Source organism: Amblyomma mixtum, chromosome 7 (assembly GCF_055824585.1).
Source record: "Amblyomma mixtum isolate Tamu chromosome 7, ASM5582458v1, whole genome shotgun sequence".
In the NCBI taxonomy this organism is placed as follows: Eukaryota; Metazoa; Arthropoda; class Arachnida; order Ixodida; family Ixodidae; genus Amblyomma; species Amblyomma mixtum.
In genome coordinates, this window is record NC_143018.1 from 58799684 (window position 1) to 58821289 (window position 21606).

The following is a 21606-nucleotide window of genomic DNA, read 5'->3' on the forward strand; positions in this document are numbered from 1 at the left end:
GCTCAAAGGTTCTCAGTTTATTGCTTTCCGGCGCACGCATTACGTAACCTAATGACAACTCACATCACTGTCTCGCAACTCAAGTGCCGCTGGGACTGATGTGTGCCTCTCAAGCTGCAGAAAAGAACAACGAAGCCTGTTGTTAACGCATGCGCCGCCCTTGTGACAGTGCAGCGTACGAACAAACCGGGGGAGAGTGGGGGGGAATTCATTAATATTCGTTTAGGTGGGTGGTGCTTCTGGAAGGTGAAGAAAGAATGCAGAGACGTCTGGCGGTCATGGAGGGCAGCTGGCTTTCCCACTACGTCTTAGAATTTCGCCCTTGCTTGTTCGTTCCTGTGGTGTGCGAGCCTACATTTGGTGGTGGAGGCCTTGCGCATAGTGAAGGTAAGAGGGTTGTTCGCGCGTAAAGCTACTAAATTGCAAAGCAGGATGATGGATGGCGCCTATGGAGGGCGGTGGTTGGTGGGTTGCCAGGCGCCTAGATAGGGGAGTAAATTGAGGAATGCGGCTTGTGTGGCGCGATTCTCGAATATGGAGGCTTCACTTCTGTATGCAGAGAGACGGCGCCGTTTTCTCATGGTAAAACTAGTGCACCTTACGTAGTAAAGAATCTGCTAAAGGTGCGAGATTTTTCTTGCCCAGAAGCCGATGTCCAATGCACTCCCGGATCCTGCATTCAGTTTAGCACGTGTCTGAAATCATGGAGTTATTTCCGAATAACCGTTCATCCGCACTGTAAACACTTCATATTGCTGATCACTAAGGAATAACATTTATGCTCACACTTAATAGAAATTACGAAAGGTGGCAGGCCCTGACGCTCAGCTTGGACTCGCATAAGCAAAAAAAAGCCATTAGTGAAGCCTAGGCGAACCACAACATCGCAAAGGTTCCTAGCTGACTCCTTGTCTTGTAGGTTAAAACCAGCTCTAATTTGATTGAGGAAATAGTCCCCCCGCTCTCTACTGCACATAGTGCGTGGGCTATGATATGTTCTGTAATGTAAGGTTCAGATATTAATCCTGAAATTTTTTTAAACCTGCTTTGACATTGTATATGCAAGGGCGTGTTTTGCCACTGCTTTAGTATTCGATCATGAGCATTTAGGTAGGAAAGGTTGCGGTCTGGTCAACACATTTCGTAAACTGGCCGCATTCTTTTTTGCAGGCCTTCGTGCACCAAGGACTGCCTAGCAGCGTAACGCACATCACCCCTGGCGTGGCAAGGAGTGGCAACTGCTGCGCACCCTAGGCCACATCTTCAGATATCCCGACAGAAGACCTAGATCAAAGAAACATCCTATATTCCCAGAGCGGCACTCCACCTGTTCTTCATGCTGGCTTCCCATCCATGCGGCAGTGAGCACTGTTGCTGTTTCTCATGCCGGCGGTCTGCTACCCGCTGCGCACCGACCACAAACACCAGCCCGTTCGTCTGAAAAACTAACTACAACTGCTGAAACACAAAAACCACTTCACGAAGCCACAAAAACATGGCGACCGCAGCAATACACGAAGAACAAAGACAATACGAAACACAAGACAACAAGAGGAAACAGAGAAAAATTAACTCGAAACAACGTCAGAACGTAACAAGCAACAGAACTGCCGTTAAGCATAAACACGTTACAACACGCAACAAACTGTTATAAGCAGAACGTGCAGAAACTCAAGGAACGTCCCATGGCGCAGTGACTAATAAAAAGGAGGACCATATTAGCGACGCCCATGCAGTTGAAACCCTGGTTTTAGACCCAAACGTAAATCCCCTTTGATCGCCGGAAACACCTTACTTTTCGAGAAGTATGGCCCGAGCGGGCGCCTGGTTATCGGCCCCAGTTACTAGTATTGCTGATACGAGTGGGACTGTTTTTATGCAGTTTCTCGAACTGAGGAGTATTGATGAGGGTCCTCCTGGAGGCTACAATCAGCGGGGTGTATTGATGTCGGGGCTGAACTAGACAACCGATGGAGAAAACAGCGGCGCCACTACTACTCATCAGGCGTTGTTTTTTTTTCGGCGCATTCTATTTTCTGTTCATGCGAGCGGGAAGAGGCTCCAAGCGGTGGTGCAATTTCTCATGCCGGTGGCAGCGAGCATCTACCAGACACCTTTTGTCCACCATAGCTGTAAGAAGAGCATAACGTTCTTGGGAGACCAAAGCCGCGACATTTTACAAATGAACAAGAAGCACTGGAACAAGTGTGACAACCTTAGAACACAGCGATCTCGACGGCCACTAATACGAGAGGCAACGACGGCCGAAAAAGATAGTCTAGAAAATAGTCGCCACCTCTACCATCGCAGGCGTTTTTGCTACCAAGACATCAAAAACGACCAAATATCTGACACCAATACGACAATAACGAAGCAGCGGCATCGGTAACAGTGAAAAGATACACCTGGTTTATAGAATGACATCAGCTATACTAACAACACTTACACAACACTTACACTTACTAACAAGACCACTGCTACAACACGGATATCCTGTCCACTGCGAACAGTCATCACCCTGGTACGGAGCCGTCCAGAGCTGGCGGTTCGGCAGGACAAGACGACTTGGTACGTAGAAATGCACCCAGCCAACTTAGCATATGGAAGCTACGACCTTTATAAATTAAACATAACTCGAAGCTTTTCTGAAGGTTCGGTCGTTTATTGACTCAGAAAGAACCCTATTGCTCAGTTTCCCTTTTGAGTGCCGTTCACGGTCATAAGAACAGAGAATATGACTTTTACAAATGAAAAAAGTATCGTAGGTCATGAAGGCTTCAGTCATGTTTACTTTTATTTGCTTATTTTTTATTCACTAGTTACCTGCATCATCCCGTAGGGCATTACAGGAGGCGGGGGGGGGGGGTAGAGACTTCATCAGAGGTATAAACAATTATTGCAGTGCATGGACAAATGCATCATTAGATGTTATACATAAAATGCTCGATGGCAAACTTTTCCAGTCTCGAGCAGTTCTAACAGAAAAAGAATAACGCAAGGCCTTGCAAGAAAATTTCCTGACCTTCAAGCAGTGGTCCAGTCGCATTGAGATATAGTGAGGTGCCTGGATATACTGTTCGCGGTTTATGGCAGTTTACGAATAATAAATCTCATGGAAAAATTTCAGTCGGATGTACCTTCTATGGTCCTTCAACTCTTGCCATTTAAGTATTTGTTTGCTTTCCGTCATACTAACGCCGATTATAGTTACCAAGAACAAATCTAACAGCCCTATTCTGAATTTTCTCTAATTTACCTACACACTCAGCTGTGTGTGGGTCCCAGCAAACACATCCATATTCAAGTATTGAGCGTACATGACTGAAATACACCTGTGTTCTTTAATTACTTGGTAAATGGCTAAAATTCCGCCGTAGGAAACCCAAACGTTATGCTGCCTTATTCGCAATATTATTATGTGCTTATTCCATCGTAAGTCCGATGCAAAAAATACGCCTAGATATTTAAATGACTTGCTTATATTTTGAGTAAAATAATGAATAATATACCTATACAGTTGATTAGAAGGTTTTCTTGTGAAGGTAACGTGAACAGTTTGTATACGGGATCTAAATAAGTTTGGAGGATTTGCAAATGAGAAGTGGAAATTTACTACTCTGTAAACAGCACAATCATCGGAAACCATCCTGAATGAAGACCTGAATGCGTCGGGGAACTCCCGACGGAACTGGTGTATATTGTGAAGAAATACCGTTCAGAACAACAGCCTGTTTTCGTAACGACAGGTATCCTGAAATCCACGCAATTACTTTACAATCCAAGTTATATGCTTTCAATTTGGAGCGAAGAAAACTGTGCGCGACAACAACAAAAAAAGTAGTCGCCTTCACAACCTGATGTAATTAGATTTTTTATAAGCAGCACTCTCTCTCACATCCTTGCCCCTGTGTTCACCCCTGACGGGTTAAATCATTTCGACCAGTATTGCACGATTATCTCTCTTAGCGCTTCACCTTTTGTCTCTCACAGAACAGGAAACAGCATAGAAGACGGTCCGAAAATGGCTCTACTTTTGTTCCAGAGGCACCGGAGACGAAGTGTGACCACCTACAGTCATGGAGACAGTGTGATGACCGGTCACCCACCACTTTGGACAGCAGCCACCACAACTGTTGTCGATCGGGACCAACCCTGAACATCGCGTGGCTCCAGTGACACAGCTCTTGGAACTAGACTTCCGATTGTTGCCTCCGGTATCGCCACATTTCGTCTGGTGAGCGCACTGACACCACTCGCACTTGAAGCTGTTAAGCGTATTGTCCTTGTTAATGAGTATAGCTTGGAAAGCCAGACAGAAACCCAAATCGGCGGACCTCATAAATGATGGCAGTGGTAGCATCGGCACAACAGATCCCCGAGAGCTTTGACATAAATCCTCACTCTCCAGTCAGAAGGGAAATAAGGAATGGTGGCTAGTGAAACCCGAGTGAACGTGTTAGAAGTGATGACCAAGGCGTTAGGATTCATGATTCCTGATTTTGCCTTTGTTCGTGATCGGACCACTGCACAAACATTTCTTACTCATCAGCAGATCTGGAACGTAAGGGGGTGGGCGAATGCGCAGTTAGGCATCGCGCGCTGCAAGACGGCTGGAGCCGCGCATAACTCTGCATAGCATCGATGAAGCCGTAGCTTCTGCAACATTGTTCAGCAGGCTGGGCATCCTAGAGCGACATTGTGGCCGTTTGCTAGCTATTAATGAGTGCTGGGTTCTTGCAGCGCCACTCGGTTAGGTGGTTGACATTCTGTTCTCGTTGACATTCTCATCCGATCCCAGAACTCAAGAAGCGGCAAGCAAGAAACGAAAAAGAAAAGGGGATCAAGGCTTAAGGCATTGCTCTCATTAGCACGTTTAGCATGGCGTCATGAAGCGTTGGCTAAACTAGACCGCACGTAAAGTGAAAATATAAAAAAATAAGAAAACAATATTGAGTTCTAGATGAAAACCGAACCAGGGTCACCGGCGTGCGACATGACGCGGGTGTATAACGCAAAATTTAGACAATGATGACCTCACACCCGAGCGGAGTCGCAATCGCTGCAACGTGAGAACAGGAGAGGTGAGCAATGACGGAAAGAGTTGCGTGGCACAAAAGCGCGTCCCCTCAAGCGACGACGCTGGTTTGAGCAAGGGATATCACAGATGCGGACCAAATCGCAGCGATGCCATCACTGCTTTCTCAATGTGGTGGCAGTATTCCCCCCAAAAATTCTCCATAATACTGACCAACCTTTCATCGTTCAGCGTTCCGTGTGGTATCATAGCATTTCTCTTTGCATACAGCTTACGTTTTGGTCAAGATGGAGTTAAGCATGCGAAAGGGGTACGGATGTGCCTGCTTTCTAAGACTACGTTTTCCCTTAAAGTGCGGTTGGACGCTGAGTTGCGTCAGGGTTTCGGACAGATGACATATGCACCCTCAGTTGCATGCTCTAAAGCGCAGTTGAGATGTTCACAGAGATGTCTAGAAGTGAGGGCTACTGCACCCTTTTATTTCCTCAAAACACATCTTTTCGCATTCCTCTACGGAAGCAGGCTTAAATTCTCTCAGAATAGTCTGTCCGCTACGGTTAATTGCATTCCAAATGGCCTGCACGTGAGCGCGGGAGAAGGCCTTAAACGATGACCACCCGCGAACCACGCAGGCAGTTCGTAGGAGAGAGGAAGGCAGAAGCACACGCAAGAAATACTCGATTATTGTTCCAATGATGTCAACTTCATGATCAGTTCAGTCGACGCATGACCAGAGAAATGCGAGCTGAAAGCGGCGTTTAATGCTGTAAATATAAGGTATCCTGCTATTTGGAGCAATCCATTCCATTGTTTTTTGAGGGACCTTGATGGGCAGCGCCTTCAGTGTCCGTTTGTCCCTTGACATGAGTTTTGATTAAACCGACAAAGGGAGTTAGGATGGAATCCTTTTTTTAATGTTTCTCGAAAAACGTTTTTCTCCACAGTTACTTTGAAGTGGAAGACACTTAGATCTGCGATGAACGCTTTTGTGGAACGTACTGAATACGGTACAGAATAGGGATTGTATTCATACTCACTAAACCACATTGCTTCTAAAACGCCCCCCCCCCCCTCTATTTGTTGCAGTTTGTTGTAGAAACCATGAGGGCTACCTCTTCTCGTCAGGGTTCGAAGACTGCCTCGTCGGCGCCGCCTGTGCGCGTACCTGGCGACGCGGCGGCCATATGATTTCCTGTGCATGGTGAACTTTTCGGCACTCCTTTTGTTCTTCATGCTCGGGCAAACGCCTTTTCAACACATTCGCCCGTGCGGCACCACTACTGTTCCTGTTGCTGAGCGCCATCCACCGGCGTTTCCCATAGAGGCGCAACGACACCGCTCACAGCGCCAGCTCCGAAGGACAAACACCTACAAAGAACACTAACAGACCTACATCGTGTCCACTACACGAGTAACGACACACCATTCCAGAAAACAGACCTACAGCCCATTCACTACACAATTCATGGCACCACTCCCAGCATCCTCACTGCGCACGACACGAGCCGCTAGGCACCCACCAAAATAAACAACTTGTGCAGTCACAGAGATATTCATCGTAACCTGCCTCACTACACCGGTAACCACAACACCAGCTTAACATCTTGTCAGGCACAACTACGTCAGGGGAGGCCGTTCTCCCAGAGCAGGCACTACACCACTTGCTTGCCTTGTAAAGCTGAAGCATTATATGTCCCATTAGCACAAAAGCCGTAGTCTGTTGCCGTGCCTAAGGCATGTAATCCTCGAATGACCTCACCATGCTCTCTCATGACGTCAGCAGTAGGCCATAAGATAGTGTCGTCGACAGCAAAGGAGAAACAACAACTCCGTTCGAAGATAATGGGAACTGAACCATGGACCTCCATATTGCGAGGCGTGCACAGAACCCATAGACCATAAAACGCCACCTTTTCACGAAGAAACATCAACGTAGCGTATGCGCCTCTTTAAGACTGTATGCTAATTATTAGGTATCATTAGAAAGAAAGAACTTTTGAGGATGGATCCGTGGTACCTTTATCTTGCAAAAGGTCTCGAGCTTGAAGGACGCCCATGTTGCTAGGAACCATTACATGCCAACTGTTTTAGCTAGTGCCAGGAGCTAGCCGACCAGAAAGTACATAGGCGTTAACAGCTTTTCAGTGCGATTTATTATAGTAAAAATTTAGTTAAAATCATTTGCATCTTTAAGGAACCAGCAAAAACTAATTTTATTTAGTTCCAGGACATGACTCAGTGGCTGTGGAATTCGGCTGTTGGGCTAAGACTGCGGAATCGAAAGCTGGGCGGGGGAACCACGTCTGTTGAAGGTAAAATGCAAAAGCGTCCATCTACGTGTGATGCCAGCGCTCGTGAATCGTCCATCACAAAATTCCCGAAGAACGTAACAAAATCGCCAAACATTTTTTTTTTATTTTTGGCGCTGTCAGACTTAAAACCTTCGCTATAGGCACGAAATGCTTTTTATAGGCAACTGCCCTCTAGCGCTGAAAAAGCAACCTATTCAATTGCAGACCGACTGGTGTTTGGCTGTGTAGCAGTGAAACATCGGGCGCGAAAAGTTTGACTAGTCATTGGCGATTTTGATGCAATCTCCCATGACGAGCACAGTTCGAGGCAGGAGAATAGGGTTAAAACATTGACGGAGCTATCCACTATGATGCTTCATAGCCAATGTGCTGGTTTGGAACGCTAAACGCCAAATATAATTATCCTGATTCCTAACTTGTGGCGGATAGAAGCTGTCACCTACGAGCTATAATAAATATCATTCATAGTTATACATTTATAAGGTAACTGAAATGCGTAAAATGCTTGCTGCAGGTCAGCTCAGAGTGAAAATACTGGCTAACTCGTAGAGACCACTAGGTCACTAAAAAATTGTGAGTGTAGCTTGCTAACGTTGAAGAACGAAATTTATTTTTTTAGTTTCTTCGTTTGCCTTTTGATACACAGTTGTATTGAGAGCTGCTGCAAGACGTATTATTCATGTTATAGCCCATGTGTTTCTTTAGTACGTTAAATCTCACAATTGTTAAGGTCCAAAAATTATTGTATGTTTTTGGACGAAAGATAGTTTGGTCATTTAGGATGTAGTCACGTAGAACACTATCAAAGAGCGCAGAATGAGCGAGCTACATCGGTAGGCAGAGGAATTCAAAACCGCCTGTCACGAATACAGGGTATTGAACATACTTGCGTGATGGCCATTGCTGACAACCTGCAAAAACATTTTTGGCATGAAAAAATGCACGCTGGATGTAAGCCACGGACCGGTCCCCTAAACATTACCGCTACTCGCTACGCTGCTTTTGCCTGAGCTCTGGAATACGGTGTTTTATATAAGCGCGCTTACTAATTAGCCACGTCTCTTTGTCCTTGCTCGTGAGATGGTCGGTGAAGCGAACAAGAGGACTGTGTTTGATGCCTCCCGCGACCATCCGCCCCACAAACACATCGGTCATCAATCCTGCTCTTCATGCAAAAGACAGTTGCCGTGAGCGATACACCCAGAGAGATTACCCGGAAATACTATAGCTAAATGAAACACAAACTACGCAATACGAAGTCATCTTCATACTCGCAGCATAATCACGACCACGATCAAGTGTCGTACGCTAACGAGCTTTAGCACGTGGACAACCTGTACCAACAACACAGCCCTGTAGGTGGTACAACGCACACTAACATCAGGCAAAACGCAACCACAGCCCTACGCCAATCTCTACTGCCAAGATGAAGCTGCAGTTATTCGGGCGTTCGGACAAATTCAAGAACCAGAGGCCACGAAGAGCGCAAGGCGGGAAGTCTGGTGTGGAAGCGCTATGTTCAAAGGCCTTCACTCATAGCCTCTCCCATTGTTATGATCCCGGAGACCGATGCTGACGGCGGCGACAGACGAGCGACAGCGAAAGTGAGTATGGCATACTTTCTCCTAAAGGTGCAGAACAGAAGCTAAATGCCCCAGCAGTTGAATAAGTTCAATCCTTTCCGACGGCTCATATAAAATAACATATCCGTTACTTGGAGCTTTCACAACATATTATTTAGCTTCCAAACTCAAAGAAACTGATTCAAGCAATAATTTGTATGCAAACCAAAATGAGACTCAAGGTTGTTTTTGAAAAAAAAAAATCAGTCAGAATGATAGCTGCAGTTCCATGCAGCGTCTACGCCATGAAAGGTTTTAGAGTGCCCGTCGTATGTTATGCAATTAAGCAGCAAGGCTTTATTCGTAATGTTTCCATAGGTTGTGCAACTGCACCACAATAGTATCATTATCAAGACTAGAAGTACGGCAAGTTTATAGTAACAGCCTTTGAAAACATGGTGCAATGATGTTGTGATCCTACTGCGTTAAGAAAAAGTAATTATGATAGTGTCAGGGATTGCTTTTGTTCACGATATTCGCTCTGACTACCCATATGTCGCAAGCAAAATTCGTTGCCGGCCTATTAACAGTGTCCTAATTTTTTTTACGTATCATTTACTTAATAACACAATCTGGCGGGCTAGTTGGTGGGAATCCATACGATTTCAGCAGCGCGAACACAGTTAGGAAAAGACAGAATGCGGACAGGACAGAGCGCTGTCCGCCTTCTGTCTTTTCCTAACTGTGTTCGCGCTGCTGAAATCATATCATTTACTTGTCAGGGGCGGAATACATCATTCTTTCATAAACAGACTCCCCAAATTTGTGCGTTGCTGATTTTTTTTTGCAGGACTTCAAGCACAAAACGCTCATCACGGGTGGCGACGTCTGCAGTGGAGTGTGTGCGCCGAGACCATGAAAATTTGTGAAATGCATCGCGAACGTACGTTTACAAGTCTAAGCCAGCAGTCATTTCGAATGAGACAATTCAACCTAGCATCCAAGAGAGCTCCTTGATTACCACAGCGGCACTGCTCCTGTTCTTCATGCTGGTGACAATCGACGTCTACCTCGCAGTCGGTCTAACGACTCTTTGATGCCTTCCTGATCAGACAACCACTACAAACCGCAATTTAACAGCCGAGACGTCATCTCGTACGACGACCGCCGCCATTACAAGAACTACAGGACTAAGGCCGATGGCGCAACGGCAACGGTAACCTACGCCACACGAAGCATCCCAAGCAGAGCCTGGGCACCGAAGACAGTGCTTTTCACTGTGGGAAGTGATCGCTGCTGTGGCTCTGACCAGGAACCATCCTGCCTGCGACGATTGCAGAGGGCACGAGATTCTCATGCAAAATGTGAGTTAATAAGCCTCTGGCTTATCGTAGATCGAAAGGTCGGAACGTTTTTTTTTTTTTTGCAGGCTGCCACAATCTTAGGACTGCTTTGCTGCCAAGTCGGGATGACGTGTGCCGTGACCTGTATAGGCAGCTGCGGACAGACAGCCATCTAGCCCATGCTCTTGCATACCCGTAGCGACTGATCCTGGTGGCCGGAACCGCCACCTCTCCGGTTCTTGGTGACAGCAATAACCTGACCATTCGTTTAAGGGGCACCACAACAGGTAAGATCTTAACTGGAACACTGAGACCGAAAATCGCGAACCCACAGCGCCCACGCTCTCAGAAGCAAAACAAAAAATGCTAAGGCGCAAAAGCATCACTTCCACAAGCACGGCTGCCAAGACCACAGGAGTAGTTAATTCAGGGGCAAGTTTTATCGAACGCGTACACGCAACCACATCAAAATACAAGCATGATAACATCCGTTAACACCATGATGCACAACAGCAGCCACAGCGTACAGCTGCAAGTACAAGCATTGCTATCAACATGGAAGTCACACCGCCCGACACAAAAAAATCATGGGAAAGAGAAAAATACTATTAATTCCAATAAGGTAGAAGGAGTGGCAAACCTTAAAGGTCAAGATTCCAGGAAGTGCCATGTCACAGCCCTTAAAGAGCTATAGGCACCATATTTTTGTTTGCGTGTTTTCCTCCAAATGATGCGCTAGACATTGATATAGACGAAGCACCCTGCGATATTTGTCTAGGACCGCTAAATAATTTAATTTAGTTTCTTCTTTACGCTTTTTTGGTTTGATCAACCGAACGATGGCTGTTACGTGTGACCTATTCTTTTGTGAAACATCGATTTGATGATAAGCGCAGAATCGTTTTTTGCATTCTTTTGTAAATGGGGTGGGACAAGAGGGCCCACTTGAAAGGCCGCAGGAAGAATTGCAGTAATCAAAGACTTTCATTCTAATTTGAAAATATCAGGTCCAACCCTGGGTGCTCACATTGTTCACTATGGTTCAAAATAAGCACCTTTAATTAAATTGGCCGCTTTTATTAGGGCTGCGAGAAATAGCAGCTATACTAACGCATGTCCGGCCTGACTACAGGCAGCTGAGCCTAAGTAGAATATTGTTAAATTTGGCGTTCAGCCTGTAATTTACAATTTAATTTTCAGTGCCATATAATGAAATGTCAAGCCTCACTCTTAAACCTGTAACAAGTGAATACGGTTAACTTTCAGAACGTTTGTTAGGGAGAGCTGCGTTGCTCCTCCTCCCTATACGTTACATCTGGCGGAACTCACAACCAGTCGATATATCACACTGCTTTGATTTTTGCGTGTAGTCTGGTACAACTCAAGAACGCAGCGGCTGTTCCCCATGAATGAATCCCCTTACAGCCAGCGGTGTCGCGCGATTCTCACGACCCTGCTAGCCTGGTAATGGACGGAGCGGCGTCACCGAGGAGAGAGTTGTCCATGCCCGATAATAGAGAGAACTGATAATCCCCTCATCTACCACTCCATTTTATCACACTACCAGGATTATGAGAACCGGCCGACGCCATTCCCTGGAAGGGCTCTTTTGACGGGGAAAAATCGTTGCGCTCTTAAGCTGTATCCGATTACGGTCAGACATTACGCACCTTTCACAGAGACTTACTTGGAAGCTTGTGTGCTGATTGTCGGACAATGAACTAGTGTTGTTGCAGATAAGTTCGCTTCTTCTTTGCGTCGGTCCGGTTGGTGCAGCCGGAGCAGCTCGTAGTTCGCCTCCAATTGTGTTTTTTCAATGTCTTCTGAATTTCGCTTGTGGTCATGTACATTTTCCTGGAATTTTTAACAGAATGAACATAATCAACTTTTGTTTGTTTGGTTTCATTGAGCTACGTCCAGGAACGTCAGTGGCACTGAGTGAGAACGGTGGCTTATGGTAAGCGTAGACTGCTTACAAAAGTGCAATATGTTCCTTTACTGCAGGTCTTCTCACACACTGAACGCTGCTGAGGTACCCACAAGTGGCGACAAGTGGCAGTGGTGTCTAATCGCCAGGAATGATGAAGCTATGTTTAAGGCGGAAGCAAGACAGTCCTCCATGGTCCTACAGCGGCGCTCCTCCTGTTCTTCATGCCGGCAGAAGTCGACTGCGTGTAGCGGCGTTGGTGCCATTTCTCATGCCAGTGGCGTCCAGCACACTGCCTGACACCTCAAATCCACCACAACCTGCAATTTCACTATAATTATTAGCCATCTAAGCCATAACAGTTCATACAGTAACAAAGTTAGAGCAACCACAACAATTACTTATAAAATTGTCATGATTCCACAACTCAAACCTTTAAAATTACCTCACTGACACACAACTGAGGCCAAAACAGACAGGCAAACAGTTGCACCTCCAACCATTGGACATTCCAAATGTAATTAATGTCTAATGCTATCATACCCTCTAAAACTAAGACAAGCTATTCATGATGACAAGATCGCACTCTAACACACGCACCGGCAACCGTGACCATAACAATCTTCTTAGTTTTCATAAAGACCTCGACTATACACGGAGAACTAATGTATTACAACCATCAGGACACTAGAAACAAGCACCATGATGGTACCGCAAAGACATCACTGCAGGGAACAACCAATAACATCCCACACAAAATTCCCAGCTGACATAAAGCGACCGAACCTGAACAAGCAGCATACATGAGCATTCCAATCATCAAGACTGCAGGCACAAGCATCTTAAGCGCCAAAGCTACTGACAAACCTTCACCGCAGGGGGTGACCTAAGACATCACTAGCTTAGAAACCCGCTAGAATATATCTAAAGGGCGATAGCTATACAAGCAACATGAATATATCTGTTATAATCATCGAGACGGCAGAAAGACAACTCTGGGACTACCATACACCAAAGACATCATAAGAGTGCAAAGCCGTAAATGAGTGCAGTGTTGAGTACGCCGAACTCTGATCATCCTGGTGCCGACAAGGCTCCCTTGCCTCCAATTCCAGTGGAGAAGGCTGCACGGGCTGTACAAACGGAGCCGACCTGTTTCACAAGCGCTTAAAAAAGGTACTTCCTGAATTTTGTCACCTTGTGAATAACGGCACTTGAGAATTCTCGCTAGGAAAGGTGATAGTGCTAGCGAAGGTGTCACGTCGTTGATTGCGGTTGTTTAATAGTTCAAGGGCAGGAAAATATAATATTCATATTCATGCAGTATTCAATCTTCATCCGAAATGTTGAGCTGTATCTCTGCGGCTATCCTTTTCTTGCACGTGAACATAAGCTGGCGAGTCCTGTTGCCTGCCAAGATTTCATGGAGGCAAACCTTTAAACAGGTCAAACAACTTCGAGCCTTCGGAACCGCTTGGTATTTCTATTTAGAGCTAATAAAAGCCGCTCACACATGAATATTCACGTGAATGTGCTGGAGCACAACAGTCGTATAGTTGTATTTCTGCGATATATAGGCGAAAGACATGACAATAACAGAATCCCTGCAGATTCTCTCAAGAATTAACTTTAACTCCCAGAATTTGCCCCGCGGTACAAGTCGACATAGGAGTCGCCGCAGTGGCTCAGTGGTTATAGCTCTCGGCTGCTGACCGGAAATACGGGAGTTCGATCCCGGCCGCGGCGGCCGAATGTTGATGGAGGCGAAATCTCTAGAGTCCCGTGTACTGTGGGTGCAGGTTAATTGCGATCATTTTTCTAAATTCCAGTGCTATGCTCATTCTAGTAACATTAAGGCGAGCATCAAACCACTGAATAAGGGCGGACCAGCATTACGCAGGATTCAGAAGTGCGCGTTTCCGTGTTCCATATGTGTCAGCAAGAGCTCCACGCCGTTAGTCGCGGATTATCGATGTGCGGCTGCGAAGCTGTGTAACTGGAACATTTTAAATTCTGTCAATGATCAACATTTAGAAAACATGCGTTTTTATTTCCGCAGGCAGTGAAGACCCTGGGCGCAGCTCAGAAGCAGAGCCTCTTGGTCAAAGCCCCTGCCCGGCGTCTGCAGGATTAAGGCAGTCTTTCTGCCACCGAAAGCCACCTTCCGCGCCCACAGCGACACCCCTTTTGTTCTTCATGGTGCCAGAAATCGGCGCGACGCAGGAGCTTCTTGCGGTGCTGCTGTTTCTCATGCCGGTGGCGTCCCTCATCTTGCCAGCATTACATACCGACACCACGCCTCACTGCAACAGACTCAGCGAACGCAACACAACCAGCACAGCCAGAACAAAAGCATGAGCGAAGCCCAAGAACACTGTAAGAATTACGTCACCATTCAAGGAGAGACAACAACGACGACAGAGACACAGTCAGTGCAGCCATACTCACGAACATAAACTTGACCCTTAATTGTATGACCCCGCAACCACCAACTGAAAAACCGCAGCGAACACAAACACATCGATCAAGAAAACAGCCAGCGAAGCGCACCGACCTGACACACCACAAACAATTATGACATTACTGCGTGCAAACACTATGATAACACAAGAATACTGCAGCACTAACTGCAGTCCGGCTCGGGCGACCTGTAAAGATTTAAAACATAACACCCAGCAACACCAACAGCCCATGTTTTACAGAAACTGAGATAACAAATAACATTATGAACTCCACAATACACTTGGACAGATGCCAATGGAACCACCTGCAGTTACTGCGACGAGCACGACCGCCAACACGACTACTGTTGGAATGCTGTGGGGATGCTGGCGACCTGTGTCACACGAGCATCACTGACCTCTAACAGTACGGCAGCAACAACGTTTTGCTGTGCGGACGATCACCGCTGCGGGAGTGACAAGCCTTCGCTGCATCCTGAGATTCCAGTGCTGATGAAATTCACGTGCAGCACCGTGAGTTGATTCGCAAAATGTCTTGGTTGGTTTATGGTGTTCCAAAGCTACTCGGGCTATGAGAGATGCCGTAGTGAAGAGCTCCGGAAGTTTCGACCACCTGTGGCTATTTGACGTGCACTGACGTCACATCGTACACTAAATATGACACGCATTTAGAAAACCTCACGTAAAACACACATTCGGAGGTCATTATTTTACTGTTTCTTGCTTTATAACAGCGTTATGCCTGTGCCTGCGTACCTTTTATTGCGAAAGCGTTACTAGTCCGATTACGAGAAAAGCCGGCGGAGTGTCCTTTTTCCAGACTGCATTCCGGCCAAAATTGTGAGCCGTAAGTCGTGCCACTTTCCAGGTGGTGTCATACGATTTCTCGTTGCCTATACCTTACAAGTGCTAGCCATCTTGAATGCTAGCCTGTGACAGGGATTCGAACCGACGACACATGCACTTTCAATCGCATTCCTTCCAAGGCGCTCTTCCTCTAACATATGGTTATGGTTGAGGAGTCCACCGAGACTGCGCTTTTTGCTTTCCTCAAAAGCCATTTTTTTTATCATAACGTCACTGGGACGTTTGTGGATTCCGCGTTCAGAGGCGTCTTCGTTCCATTTCTCAGTATGGAACCTACGTTCGCCTTCACATAAAAAGAAAAAAAAACAGAAGGAAAACAGAAATCGTATGACACCGCCCCGAGGTCTGTGCGACAAACAGTTGCACACATCGTTAGTACGATTGTATGCGGAAAAACTGGTACATCCTCAGATCACCTGATGGCAGCCCATGCATTCTTTTTAACGCTTTTGGTGTCATCAAAAGGGTTGCGCATTTATTTTGTACGTCACTTTTAACTGTTATGAGTTATGAGAAAGTGCAGGCATCTTCTTATCGCCAAACGGTACTTCCCCGGCATTCCGGCACATTTTCTCAAATATGAGGCTGAGAAAATATGCTACATATATACAAAACGTACAAAAACGCTGTGTAAACTTTGTCTGCAATCAGTTTTATAAATGTCGGCCTTTTAGCAAAAAACTGCTTGCGCAGGTTTCGTATTTTGAAAAAACATTAGTAAATTAGGGCGACATGGGGTCAGTATCCTTACCCTGAATCGCAACTGTCTATTTTCTGCAGGTTGACCCATCCGCTCTTCCTGCACCATCTATGTAGAGACTGGGAGGAAAAGCTCTGTGCTGACCATTCGAACATTGTGGCCGTTGAACTTCTTGTACGTCTGGCTCAAGTAGACACTCCCTGTGTTCATGCACTGGTGAACTACGCCGCTTCTGCATACTGACCCGGGCGGCATCAATCCTGTTCCTCTTGCTGGTGACTGTGTCCAGAAGTAGCCACCCTGTATGCCTTCTCCGCACGGCGGCATCCAACAAGCAAATTCAGCCACTGGACAGCCGCCCTGTCCTCCACCGAGTACGATCAGCGCTACGCGTTTTAGAGCTGCCATGGCAACTACACTCCGCCTACATTCCAGCCTTCGCCCACATATGCGCTCAATGCAAACATTGAAACAAGAACACGAAGGTATCCGTTGATAGCCACAACCAAAATTGCACCAAAGGAACCCGTGCAATCACAGCTACCGTAAACACCGGCCCCGATGATTGCACGCATAACGCCACTATTCCAGCTGTCGATACCGTGCTCACATTGTCCTTCCTAATTCAAAGAACAACACGAAGGGTCTAGTCCTCCGCAACACTGCCAGAAAACAACTAACACAATTAGGAGTGTGCACTCCGGCACATTTACCGGGCAACAAGTACTGTTATCGTGCTGGCGGCCAAGAGTGCTGATATTATTCATGTATTTTCGAAGTGCGCATTTTAAACACAGTCACTGGAGCGGCATCAATTCTGTTCCTCTTGCGGGCTGCCGTGGGTCGCACTAGTCCACCATACAAGACTACTCCACACGCAATTATGGGCACAACACCAGTCAAGAAGCAGCTCCAGGCAGTGGACACCCACCAAAGCCAACATTCGAAAAACAGTTACAAAGAGCTGCCATGAAAACTACAATCAGAAAGCCACCTTCTGTTTGTAGACGTCACGGTAGCTGTTTTCTGTAGAAGCCTTAATTGTAGGTATTATTATCAGACGAAGCAGGCTTAATCACGATGATCACAACCAATAAATACTACACCAAAATTGAACACACAAATCAGAGCAGCCACGATGGCTACACGCGTAAAACCATCGTTCCCGCTGTTGCTGCCGCACTGGCGTGTTAACATCAGGCTACACCATTTGTCGCAATGCAGCAGGTGTTTTTCAGGGCTTGTGCGGCACCAGCGCTGTTTTTCTTGCTGGTAGCCTACGAGCCTACATCCCGCGGACAACCGAACACCACAGCCAGCAAGCAACTCCAAACACTAGACACCCTTTTGGAAGTGTTTTGCGCTCACAACGGTGTGCCGTTACCAAAACATTTCCGTTAGTATGTGTAACTAACTCGTCCAAAACGCAACGCTTCTAATCTAGACGCCCTCTTGAACCTGCAGCCATACTATAACAGCTATATACGACGTATGCCATGACGACTGCACGTCGAACACCACAGACACTTTGATTGTCATGTACACACATGATTAGCCCTATAAACTGAGACAGAACACGAGGGCAGGCCTAGGACGACTACAGCAAGCACTACACCAGAAACAACCCGTAAAATGACTGAGGTTAAGACAAGCCCCGACTATTACACACAAACCACATCACTATTCGAGCTGTGCTACTGTATGTGCACGAGCCTTAAACATTTAGACAAGAAGTTGAAGGCAATGGTCCACAACAACAATGCCAGGAAAAATCTAGTCGAGAACTACAACAATGCAGTCGGTGACTATGACTGGGAAACAGCATTGTCAATGTGTTGATGACGGCACTCGTGATGTTCTTCATGCATCGGCGAATTGTGCCTTTTCAGCACATTCGCTAGGGTGGCACCACTTATAATTTTCCACCCTATAAGCCTCCACCTCACGCACAGCACAACACAGCACGAACCAGCATGCAGTTTTAGGCATTATACACATCCACAAAGATGCTACATCCCTACAATCAGCTACATAGGAGAGCAGCTGCCATGACCACTACACGACAACATGCTCTCCCACACCACCATCACAACTGTCGCGAAGTAACAATAAGCTGTTAAATGTCAAACAACAACAAGAAGGTAAATAAAATAAGAACTATGCAATAATTACCAGTACAATCACAGCCACGTAAACGCGGCAGCCTTGTAATGATCCGAAGAACACGACGGCACTTGCAGCACATGCAGAAACAGCAGCTAGCGTTGCCGTTGTGATTACGACGTCACCTCTTATGTTCTTCATGTAGCGATGAAATGAGCCTGGCGAACATATATCCACCAGGACGGCACCGCTCCTACTCCTCCTGCTCGAGGCTGTTCGGCGCATTGGCTGCCCTGACGCCTGCACCACATGCACAGCCATTACTACAGCCAACAAGCACCTCCAAACCATAGACACCCGCCACAACCTACACTCTGCATGATCACCGTTAAATGCATAACAGCTGCCATGACTGCACACATAAACGCACCTCCATCGGAGCTTTCGCGAACGCACAGCGCCTTTCGTGCAAGAATACGAACATACCCAGGCAAGGACTCTAACGAACATCGAGTATTGTATTCACAGCCATTTTAACGGGGGAATGCGGAGCTAACATCACAATTTTCACCAGAAAAACGTGTTTTTAAATTTGTTTTGGATTCTCGGTTGATAAAAAAAAACATTTCGCAAATCTTGCTTCTTATGTAAGAAATGTTTTTTTTTTTTCCGAGACTGTGATACCCGTTTTTCGTCGAAAGCTCCTATGCACGGGGCCTTCTGGGCTTTCTACTACGAAGTTGCGGACACTTCTGCTCACCAAGTAAGCAAGTTTAGAGCACTGTTCAGTATTGTTGAGCATGGCTTAACTCTTTCCTGTCCGCACCTATTCCCATCGATAGCCCGCTATCGATGGTTTCAAGTTCGTATTTTCCCGTTTTTTGAAGCGTTCTTGGACAACTAGCGGCATCCAGTGTGAAATAAAGGAACTCTTCTTTCAGTTTCGCTTTTGGTTTGACTTTTCCGCCAAGCGGTGATTTTTGAAGCCCCTCCGGAGTCAGCCGACCGGCGCTCCTTGTTTCCACCATGGCGTCGACGTCGCGCGCTGCTGCTGCGCCGAAACCGCGCGTTTCCACAAAAATCGATGCTCCTGAGAGTTCGTTTTTGGACGAGAACAGCAGCAGTGAGGATTCAGAAGACGACTTCGGCTCTTCAGACTTCAGCACCGACAGCGAAACTGCGTCAGACCGACCCGGAACGTCAACAGCCATGCCTCGGTAAGTTTCGCTTTCTCCCCCGAAATGTTCCGCTTTTGCTGCGCGCTTATCGGAAAAGATCAGAGTGTTCTGAAGGTCATAACTCTTATCTGCAGGGTGTCAACGTCTTTCGGGCGGGATTACTTGCCGCCGGCAGCGCAGAGAGTCGTGTTTTCGGCTCGAAGACAGCCAGGGGTCGACCTCGGCGTTGCGCGCCGGAGTGTCGCACGGCGCTCGGCGGCGCGGTCGTCAACAGCTTCATACTTTTTGACGCGCATCGCCAGGGGCATCGCGAAGAGCCAGAAATGTCGAGGACATCAAGATTTGATCAGTTCGCGTTCAGACTTGAATTGATCGAGCAACTCCTCGAATTTGATGAGCCACATCCTGAGGACCCCAATGTTCGCCCTCTGTATCCGCCGCGTGATTCACCTCAGGGGCTGCAGCACAAGCCGCAGAAAATGCAAAGTACCGGAACTGCAAACTGTGCTACGAAGAAAAAAAGGTGGAACAAAAAACAAATGTTTTCTGTGAGACGTGCGGCCAACCTCTGCTTTATGGCATCAAGGAACTGTTTCGCGCGGTGGCACGATAGTCACTAGGACTACTGTTTCCTTTCCTAGCCCAGCTAATACTGTTCGCAGCAAACTAAAATTTGCTGCAATGTTGCACCGATCCCTGTTGTAAGAAATTTATATTTTGAAATTTTTTTATGTTTTATTTTTGTGACGAAACTTTGATGTTTTTTGTGTTTTTTCTTTGTAACTACAATTTTCTTTCTGATAATTTTTTTTTCATCTCTTACTCAATAAACATGTTGACTGCGACTAATAACAATGTGAAGAGAATTTCCTCCTCTACAATTCGGTACCATACACTCCTGTACCAAGCAAGTTTTGTTAAAGAAAAAAAAAATATTGATATGACCTGAAAACCACCATTTTCCCCGCGGAGGAAAGAGTTGAATGGCTAGTAACATTTTGTGCTAGTGTTTTGCGTGGTGTTCAGGGTTGATGCTTCTCCTGGGGCCGAATCCACGAAAGAGTTCGCTTTGGAACGCGTTCGCTTTCTCTCTTGCCACCTCGCTCCATTGGTCGTGTGTCGTCACCGCTGGTGGTGACGTCAGTTCAGGGAGGCGGTAACACGGATTTTGTTCACGTCACGAGACATGTCAATCAAGTGAAAGAGAACTCGTTCGGTCGCTGTGTGCGGAACTCTGAAAGTGGCGTTCGCTTCAGCGCGAGGAGAGACATGCCGGTACCTCCCGCCGCCCCGGTGTTGTTCGCGGTGCTCAGCGAATGTGATCGGCCGCCCCGGCGGTCGCGCGTGCATGACAATCCTTTCGACATGCCTGACGATGCTTTCCGAAGGCACTTCAGGCTGTGGAAGCTACTTGTACGCCAGCTATGCGAAGAGCTCAAACCCCACCTTGGACCAACGAGGAAAAGTGCGCTCACAACAGAGCGCAAAGCACTCTGCGCCCTACGGTTCTTCGCTACCGGGGGCTTCCAGGCGGCAGTCGGCAGCGAGGCAACTATACGGCTCCCGCAGTCGTCTGTGAGCCGTACGATTTTGGCCGTCGCTCAGGCAATCGAGCGTGTCGGCACGGAGAAAAACTGGGTGTCGTTTCCTTCGACTCCCGAGGAGAAGTCCCGCGCCAAGGCAGAGTTTTTGGAGAGTGGTCTCATCCCCGGCGTCGTCAGGTGCGTCGAGCTCACACGAAGGCTTCACCATGTAGGTATGTTCCTCCATGAACTCAACGAGCACTTCACACTGGCGCATCGAGACGTGCGGGCTCAAGCGACAACCTTTGTGCGTTGACATGACGACTAGTGAAAATGTCAAGCTGACAAGTGCTGACGCGTGAAAAATCTCCCGCGCAAGTTCAAGATGCCTATCGCCCTCTCGCGAACACAAAATAAAAAAACAATTGAGAGCGCCCTCTCGGGAACGCAAAAGAAAAACCAATCAAGAAGCATTGAAACCGTCTCAAAATAACTTCTATGCTTATTTTATAGGCTCTGAGTAATAAATTTACACTATTGTAGACAAACGCATTCATTTAGAGGTTAAAAACGCAAAGAAGTTAGCATATGGCC

General features: G+C 46.8%; 1 protein-coding gene across 6 annotated transcripts in view; it reads left to right on the forward strand.

The window, feature by feature from the left end:
- The window catches only part of LOC149336187 (uncharacterized), a 74894-nt gene extending 54467 nt beyond the window's left edge, over positions 1-20427 (forward strand). For 4 of the 6 annotated variants that reach the window (XR_016284183.1, XR_016284185.1, XR_016284182.1 and 1 more), the window contains 8 exons: positions 1171-2568; positions 4043-4234; positions 6122-8951; positions 9760-10273; positions 10339-10539; positions 12257-13355; positions 14239-15154; positions 16289-18949. The gene's annotated coding sequence lies outside the window, so the exon portion shown is untranslated. Of the gene's footprint in view, positions 1-1170; positions 2569-3990; positions 4235-6121; positions 8952-9759; positions 10274-10338; positions 10540-12256; positions 13356-14238; positions 15155-16288; positions 19529-19623 lie in introns of those variants that run through there. The other 2 variants (XR_016284186.1, XR_016284184.1) reach the window with 2 other exon arrangements.
- Positions 20428-21606: the final 1179 nt, after the last annotated feature.